Consider the following 9,855-nt stretch of genomic DNA (forward strand, 5'->3'; position numbering starts at 1 on the left):
TCTCTCTCTCTCTCTCTCTCTCTCTCTCTCTCTCTCTCTCTCTCTCTCTCTCTCTCTCTCTCTCTTTCTCTTTCTCTCTCCTTTTGTCTTTCTCACTCTTTCTGAAAATGGGACTTTCTTAAATTTGCATTAAGTCATTGACTTGCACAGCTGTATTTTGCATGTCTCTTGTTCAGGGTCCTACAGGGCTAGGATTATAAGCAGATACCAATGTTTCTGGCTATAATTTGGGATTTAAAAAAATATTGTGGGGCCAGGGACATAGCTTAGCAGAATGAGTGCTTACCTGGCAAGCGCAGGGTCCTGAGTTCAATACAAGGTACCGTAAAAAAATAAAAAAGTAAAAAATAAAAATTGTGTAACTGAAAAGAAAATAGAATCCTACAGATGATACTATTGAATTTAGATGGAACATAAACTTCCATAGAAAATTTCACTAGATAATCTACCCAGTATCTACAACATCCAACTAGTTTACTCCTCAAACTGATGTATGTTTATGCATAATACTTACTATTTTATCTGTCATTTTGTTGAAAATATATTTCTTTACCTTTTCCAAGAAAATATAACAATTTTTTAAATCTCTTTAATGCCTGGCCTCATAGTGTAAACTGGACATTTTAAAAATAGCAATTTATAGTAAATTATACCCTTGTTTCCTCACTTTCCCAAAACATAATGAGTGTGTATAGATTTTTCTCATTCACCCACACATAGTTATATTTAGTGCTTACAGTGAATTTGAAAATAATTATTTTTATATTTTACTGTCCTTGACAATGCACATACATATACACATAACAATACACACTGAGACCCTGGACTACACAAGATATGTAGGAAAGAGAAATCAAACATAATAAACATTTGATTGATTTTGAAAATGTGAAATTGTAGCTACTGGGCAAGGGAGATAGCTTGATGGTCTAAGCGTCTCCCTGAAAAGTGCAAGGTCCCAGGTTTGATCCCTGGTACCGCATGCTGCGCTGACTGGAGCCATGCCAGCCCCCGTAACTGAGCATGGTGGTGCATGCCTATAGTCCCAGCCCCGGGGAGGTTGAGACAGGAGGATCACTGTAAGTCCAAACTTATTAGGAGACCCTGTACCAAAACAAAACAAAAGGTGTAGTGTTTTTTTTTTTTTGGAAAGGTTTATTTAGCTCAGTAGTTTTGGGGGGTTTCAGTCTATACTCAGCTGGCTCAAAGACAGACTGGCACAGGCAGAGGGCAGCTATTCATGGTGGTAGCAAACAGCAAGAGCAAAGAGAGAATATTTTGACATAAGACACAAATCAACTCATTCTAAGCATAAAATAAAAACACTGTAGGAGGTATTTTGTGCCAGATAGACTCACAAAAATTAACTTTTAGTTCTAATGAAGAGGCAAAGAAAATGTTTTTCCGTGCTGCTGCTGATCTGTGAATGCAGTCAGACCTCGCAGTCCATGCAGCCTCGGAAATCTGCCATATGAGAAGAAAGTCACTTGAACAGTACTTCTTATAAGGACAGAGAAAATGCACTGTGAGGTCAGTGGGATCTGCATGACATTACACTGTGTTTTTGTACCATGTAAAATTTGTACAAATTTCCTAGGAGACTAAGAAATTGCTATGTATAGAATGAACACATTTAAAATCTCCATTTATGGCCAGGTGTCATGTGTCACACACCTTTCGTCCCAGTGCTTGGGAGACTTGAGGCAACGGGATCCTTTTGAGATCAGCCTGGGCTACAAAGTGAGTTCAAGGCCAACCTGAACTTCATACAAGACCCTATGTCAAAAAGACAACCATAGACATACAATCCTTAAAAATTTATGTGAATACCTATAACTATACAGTACATGGAAGGATACACTCTATACACTAAACTATTGCTGATGTAGATGGGATTGAGGGTTAAAATAACTTAATTTTTTAAAATTTTTCCTTTGAGCAATGTTTTACTTAGAAAATAACCCACAAAATGAAAACTACACTATATATATATATATATATATATATATATATATATATATTCAGAACTGGAGACTTGAACTCAAGCCCTTGCCAGGGAAGCGCTTATTCCTCTGAGCCATCTCCCTGGGTCCATGGTTATCATTTTTAAGATACCAAACTGATAGCTGGATAAATGACTGACATAGTTTATTTAGACTTAGGACGGCAGCCACCAGAAGCAGCCAAAGAAGCAGCGGAGAGAATTAGGGAGAAGTGGTACTTTCACTGTAAATGAGAATGAGGCAGGAGGTCCTCCCGGATGCTGCAGTGGCTTACACACAGGAGCCCCTACTGAAGGAACAGCTTTAGCATCCGCTTCACTCACAGTAAGAGCCAGGTGCAAAAAAAACAACCAAGTATGCATACAGACATACAGGCGATTATACATCAGCTGGATCCCTGGGAAACTAAAAGCAGTTTTTAAGCATAGTCCCACCTGTCCTTTAAAGCAAGTGTTTAGCGTACCCTAGAATAGAAACTAACCACATAACTAGTTAAGATATAAAAAGTAAAGAGGCCCACATTCTTTATGAAAGTCTTCTAATGCAGTATTGTATGTACAAATGGCATACGTTGCCAATTTTATTTGCAGATAATATTCAAGTTTACAAGTTACACCTTTGCCATAGCCTTGGCCAAATCTTCAACTAATGCGCTGTTTAGCTGCGCTAGGGTGCTGATGTTAGCGTACTTTGAGGAGGCATACTTGTTCTTGATGGTCATATGCTTTGTAAACCCACAACTGACCACAATTACATCCTTTGCCAGGTGCTGCAGTACAGGAAAAAGAGACTCTTCAGTGTACAGCAGATAATGCTGCAGAGTCATCATTCACCATTATCAAGAATTTTCTGTGCTAAGCAAAAAGCTCCTGCTGCGATTTGAGGAGGAGGAAAGTGCACTGTATCATAGTCCAACATAGACAGCTCCATCAGGTATTTGGGCAACATATGCTGCTCAACATCAACCTCTCCAAGCTTGGATGCTCTACGAAGAAAGTGCGGGGGGAGTGGGTGACCCAGACCTAAGTTTAACACTCTCCGGATCTTCATTTCCATCTGCCTGATCTGGTGCTTAGTGTGCTGTTAGTGACACAGGCAAAGTCCCTGATGTCTGGAGCGTACATTTCTTCATACTTGCTTGAGATTAACATGGCAGTGACTCTGACCAGTTGCAGCATCTTCTTACGCACACAATTATTCTGCATGAATTGGTCAATAATGGACACAGTCATGTGCACGGTCTACTGCAGCAAGCTGAATTCCATCTGAACCTGTACCAGCCAGTCAATTAGGATGGCTCTCACCTTTCCAGTGATTTCTCGACCCAGCAGGTATTTTGGTCTGACTGCCTGCTCTTCCTCAAGTTGTCTGAGGTAAGTGTAGCTATCTTTCATGTATTCACTACAGAGGTTTGGATCTGCTCCATCTTCTGGGTCCACATTCTTCACAGCCAGAATGACATCAGAAAACGCCTGACAGATTTTCCTTAGCAGGGGGACATCCAGAGGTCTCCATGGGGCTTGGAGAGGGAGTATCACCCAAAATAGGTTCAGCAGAAAGTTCTTCATCCTTAACAGGAACAAGCTCAGGCTCTGGCACACACACAGGCACTTTCTCCAAAGGTTTCTATACTTTTCTTTTTTTTAAGCTTGCTTTTACTATTTTTATTTTTATTTTTGACGAAACTGAGGATTGAACTCAGGTCCTTGCGCTTGCCAGGGAAGCACTTATTCCACTGAGCCATCTTCCCAGCCTATCTATAGTCTTTTAGCAGTAATTTTTACAGTCACCGAAGTTTTTGCTTCCCTTCTCAGGGCCACTCTGGCTTGCAGCTGCTCACTGACTTTGTTACCGATGTCTCCGAGAGCTGTTCTTGGCCTCAGACCCGGCTTGGAGGCTGCCGCAGTGGCCAAGGGCACATGTTTTGCGCCTGCCATCCTGACGGTGGCCTTATTTTCAGAGTTAATTTTCATGTTTCCGGTGACTCGGAGCGCCATGGCTTCCTCTTCACGGACAGCAGCAGAATACCGGAGCCCCAGGAGAACCTGGGCGCTCACCCACCAAAGATCAACAGTCGCTCCTCCGCAGCACCCCCCAAAGTGTAGTTATTAACTAATATTTATATAATGACTACGTTCTTTTTTGCTAGTACATTAAATACAAATGTATTTATTTAACTGTGGCTCACTGAAATGAATATCATTAATTATAAGTAATTTTATGAATATATATTAGGACTAACAGACATACACATCTTCTTCGAATCTACATAGCTGGGACTTCCTTTTTTATTTTTTGTTTGTTTTTGTTTTCTGAGACAGGGTCTTACTACACAGTTCAGATGGCCGTAAACTCAATACATAGTCCAGGCTGGGCATGGGATTCCGGTGTTCCTCCTGCCTCAGGGTCCTGAGTGCTGGGTTGGTGGGTGGGTGTCATCACACTCACTCCTGATGTAGATGTTGAACACAGTAAACATACTATTAGGAACAAGTTTTCCATAACTCGAAGTTTTAAGTATGATGCATTTCTACTTTTACTTATCTCGAACAATATTTAAATTTTTTCACTTTAATTTGAGTAAAACATTTGCTATTCAGTAATGTATTTCTTCAATTTTTATGATTTTATCGTTTGTGCATTTTTTCCTATTGGTGATTTATTTTTTTATTCCACTGTGATTAGAAAGTGTTGATATTCTCAATATTTGTGATGTGATGTGACTATCTGGGAAAATGTGATGGCAGCTGGAACAACGTAGATGTCCCTTTTAGCTTTTTTGCTCTAGAATATTGGATGAATCTGATATTTATCTGTTGATTTTTTTGTCTGAATGGTGTGTCTATTGCTGGATTTAGAAACACAGATTCTTAGCATTAATCATAGTGTCTTGTACTTCAAAAGAAGCAAAATGCATGGCTTCGAACAACACAATTCAAATGAGAGGATGAAGGTATTTTTGCCTATGTCTGGTATCATCACAATACTTAAAAATACTTTCTTAGGGAAGCACACATTATTATGGCCCTTGGTCACTCTGAACAACTTACTTTTAAATCATTTTGAGATTGAAGATCTCAGGCTTTCCAAGTACTACCTGCCTTAGAAAAGCTGTAGAAAATACACTTCAAATTCCAATTGCCTTACAAAATCCATTTTGAAATTACAGTGGAGGAGAACAATTGTCGCATATCTTGTCATATATCTTCCAACAACAGTTGAGTGCTTACCCAGCATGCTTTTCTCTCTCCTCACCTCTTCCTTGCTGACAGGCTGTGTCACTGCTCACAGTCCAGAGGGTGAAGACATTGCTTTCCCATGCACAGATGTGTTCATAATTGATGATTCCTGCTGTGGTGGTAAGGTGTGTGGAGAAGGCAAACTTTCAACATTCCACAAACAGGTCTCTAGTTTTTCATTATGCTTACCTGTGGTCTGGGAAAATCTTCTAGCTTCTGAGCAGCTTGCATTTAACTGGTGCAGGAAGATTGGAAGGAGCAAACTCTGGCTCTATCTCTTTCCCAGGTCAAGGACTTCTCATGAAATACTGTTCAGTTTCTCTAGAATGCAGAACATCTGAAAAAGCAGCATGCACTGATGTGTTTCAAAATGGTGTCTTTTCTCTTCTCCTTGAAAGACGAAGGAGAAGACTTTCTCCTACCATTGCTATAAGAACCAAGCCATACTTCACAAGGTAAAGCTTTCAAAATTATGATCAAGTTCCATGGGGATTTTTTTTGTCTTCCTCAATTTGGCAAATATGAATAAATTTTTCTTACCCAGGTACCTGGTTCCAAAGAGATTTTCCTTTGTGAATTCCTTTACAGAAAGTTATAATTCTCTATATTTTTCATTTTAATTTGGAAGGAGACACGAATCTTCCCAGTGACACTAATTCTCTGAAATAGTTAAGAAAGTTTTGTTTTCTAACACATTCATATTTTTCCCTTGTTGTTTCAATGACTGGTGTTCTCTAAGTTTCATATGTATTGGACTGAAACCTGAAGTACCAGTGGTCTACATACATTGTTGGCTTTTTCTTTATAAATAGCATATTTAATTTTATGTATACTTATTTTATGTGTTCTTATATATTTTATTCCATGAGTAAATGCAAAATAAGACTAAAAATCATTTAATACTTGCTATTATATATATATATATATATATATATATATAACTAAATAAGTTTGTGCTTTCAATATATTAGCTATGCAACAACTTCCATTCCTCAGTGAAGCAAGAGACAAACTTACAAACTGAAAATGATAGTGGAAATGGAGTCATATGTTTGGACATGCTAAGCTGATTTGAATTAAGCACTGTGGTATATGAAAGGTACTATAAAATCACTGAACATAAACGAGAGAGTTCTTTTGTGAGGGAAGGTAAAGCATTTTGCTTTGGCAATGGTCTGTAAAACTTCATTAGACAAAATTAAAAATAGGTATCAAATAATCAATGTTGCTTTAAAAAATCATGAATAACTTATTTATATATCCAAGGATCTTTATGTGTTTCATTTGCTTTCATATAATCAAGTGTAACTTTAAGTCTAAAGTATTCATAAAGAGCTTGCAATTGTATATGCATATACAGTACTGTACCACATTTTTCTAATTTTTTAAATTTATTTACTTATTTGGTAAAATAAGAACTTGCTATGCAGCTGGACTTGAAGTGATACTCCTGGCTCAGTCTCCCCAGCACTAGGATTACAGGTGTGCATCACCATGCCTGATTTTGGTGGCCAGCAGAGCTCCAGGACTGGCATGGCATATGGTTCTGGGATTTGAACCTGGGTCCTTGTGCTTGCCCAGGCAAGCATTTAGATCACTGCACTATCTCCTCAGCCCTGTACAACTTTTCTAAAGTATGGTTTTATAAACTTTTACTCAAAAAGTTTCCAAGTAAATTTATTCTGATCTGCCCTTGAATTATCATACTGTAAAAATATTTTAGTAAAATCAAAATATCCTGGTAAGTTTTAACTCAATCCAAAAAGCAAAATCTAAGTTAGAAAACAAATTCTATTTGTACTAAATTTATTTTTTAAATGTCAATATTCAAATTTCTTTTTGAATCATGAAATACAGTGAATTTTTGTTCTAGCTAGCCACTTTCAAACTCTGGTCTTCAAATGTAAACTCCAATAAAATTTCAAACTCTTACAAAGTTAAAATTAAAACTTATAGTTAGAAGACATGTATGTAAATATTATTTAATGTATTTTAGTTTTCATTAATTTAATTTTTCCTGGCATTAAAACTTTAATTAAAATAGAAATAAAAGGAATCATGCTCTTGGTTAAGTTACTTATGTGATTAGAATTGGTCAAATAAATTTATACATTTTATATTTATAACATTGCTTAATATGGAACCTTTTATTTTAAAGACTGTTTTAAGATATAAAATCAATAAATCAACCTGTAAGTCTACATATTCATGTCAAAATTTATATTTACAAATATAGTTTATATTTTTGCAAGAAGATTTAAAAATTTTCATATCAAAAAAGAAATATCTTTAGCTATAATTTTGGGAAATATTTAATATAAATGATAATAAAATTTTATAATGTTAAAATGATGTTACATTAATGATATTGTTGTTAATAAACTTTTTATTAACATATGAACCAAACATATTATTGATATTGAGTTTATTTCCATCGATAGACAGAGGATACATTGATGTGAACTACTCATTCCTAACTCCACACTAGCACCATCACAATCCCCTGTTATCACTGTTACATTTCTGGTGCGACTTTCTTATTGTTTCCTACATAGTTGAAGGACAATAACAACATATGCTACTTGTATTTCTGGATCTTGTTCACTTAGCTCAACAGGGTGCCCTGCTTCCTATCACTTTGCTTCAGATAATAGGATTCCACTAACCTTTAGAACTGAGTAGCAGTTCATTGTGCGTGGAGACCATGTTAATCTGTTTGTTTGTTGCTGGCACCTGGTCTGTTGCTGATAGCGTATCTTAGATGGTGTGCAAGTCACCATGTGTAAACGTCTCCTTGGTACTTGGACCTAATTTCCTTCACGTATATACAGGGAAGCAGCAGAGCTCACATGATATCAAGCATATGTAGATGCACCAAATATATATGGTGAAATAAATGGACTAGCAGACTCAAAGATCTGTCTGATTTTATACATTAGAAGTTACCAAGAAAAGAGCAGCAATATTTATGAAATTATAATTGTGGTTTCTTTCTTTTTTTTTTTTTTCTTTGTACCAGGAATCAAACTCACTTGCTAAGCAGGCTCTTATTCTGCTGAGCTATATCATTGGCCCATAACTGTGATTTCTAAAACAACATTCTAAAAAAAAAAAAAAATCAGGAATTAAGGATGATCATAGATAGACAGTACACCAAAGTGATTCTCCACTGCATACTTAAGCTGCTTTTATTTAGTGATATTTATTATTTCGTGATGCTCTAGGTCTCTTCTTTATTTAAAGATGGAAGGTTTAGAAGCATGGTACCATTACTCTACATGGAAGTCCTTTAAAATAGAACAGAGCAGAACAAAGCAAACAAGTTACATGGAACTCACAGCTGGAGTCACTGTAATACCTATGCTGACAACAGTGTTCAATTTACCACTCTTCATCCTCTTTATTCCTTCTCAATTTTATGTTTCTTTGACCTTATTATTATATGTTTGCAGTACATATTAATTACATTCTTTTTTTTTTTTCTTTTGGCGGAATCAGGGATTGGACTCAGGTCCTTTCACTTGCCAGGCAAGCGCTTACTCTACCGAGCCATCTCCCCAGCCCCAGATTCACTGCTGAAAATTGCACATGTATATTATACATGATTATTTTTACCCTTCCCTCCTTTTTATTCTTTCAACACCATAATCATTTACAAGCAAGAACTCACATAGCTAATCATCATGTATACAGGACTGAAAACCAGGCTAATAGGCCTATGAACATATACAACTTAAAAAGCAGTTCTACATACTATCTAAGTGTACGTGTCAGAGTTGCTTTACTTAACATTATGATCTCAAAGTGCACACTTTTTCATGTAAATGACTAGCATATCATTTTCATGGCATAGTAGTACTCCATTGTGTACAAATACCTCATTTGCTTTAAACATTCATCTCTTGATGGACAGATGGGCTTTTTGCAAAGACAACACTGAAACATTAATAGCACTTCTGTACACCAATAACAAATTCATCCAGCACCAAGAACAATGAAATATTTATGAATTAACCTAACCGAAGAAATAAAAACGTTCTACAGTGGAAGCTATAGTTTACTAAAAAGGAGATTTAAGAGGAAAATGGAAAGATATCCTTGTTGCTGCATAGGCAGAACCAATGTAGTCAAAATTGCCATACTTACAAAACTGCTGTATGGATTTCATGCAATCCAAATCAAAATATAAATAACTTACAGAACTGGAGACAGCAATCCTAAAATTTATTTGGAAACAGAAGAGCGCTAGACTAACAAAAGCAATTCTAGACAACAAAGCAAGGCAGGACCATCACAAACTGAGACTTCAATTTATACTATAAAGCTACAGTTAAAAAGAAGGAAGGAAATAAGGAAGGAAGGAAGGAAGGAAGGAAGGAAGGAAGGAAGGAAGGAAGGAAGGAAGGAAGGAAGGTAGTTCTGGCAAATGAAAACAGACTTGTGGATCAATGGACTAGAATAGAAGACGCAGAAACAACTCTACGTACACTAAGCTATATTTTCACAAATGGCCCAATTCACTTCTTTAGTAGTAAGATAGACTCATTAACAAATGATGCTAAGAAAACTGAACAGTCACATGCCAAGGGATGAATTTAGATTTTCTCATCATG

General features: G+C 36.7%; 1 pseudogene; it reads right to left on the minus strand.

Annotated features, from left to right (window-relative positions):
* Positions 1-2,613: 2,613 nt before the first annotated feature.
* On the minus strand, positions 2,614-4,000 carry LOC101561199 (annotated as a pseudogene).
* Positions 4,001-9,855: the final 5,855 nt, after the last annotated feature.

Source organism: Octodon degus, unplaced genomic scaffold (genome assembly GCF_000260255.1).
Source record: "Octodon degus isolate 3935 unplaced genomic scaffold, OctDeg1.0 scaffold00143, whole genome shotgun sequence".
Classification (NCBI taxonomy): Eukaryota; Metazoa; Chordata; class Mammalia; order Rodentia; family Octodontidae; genus Octodon; species Octodon degus.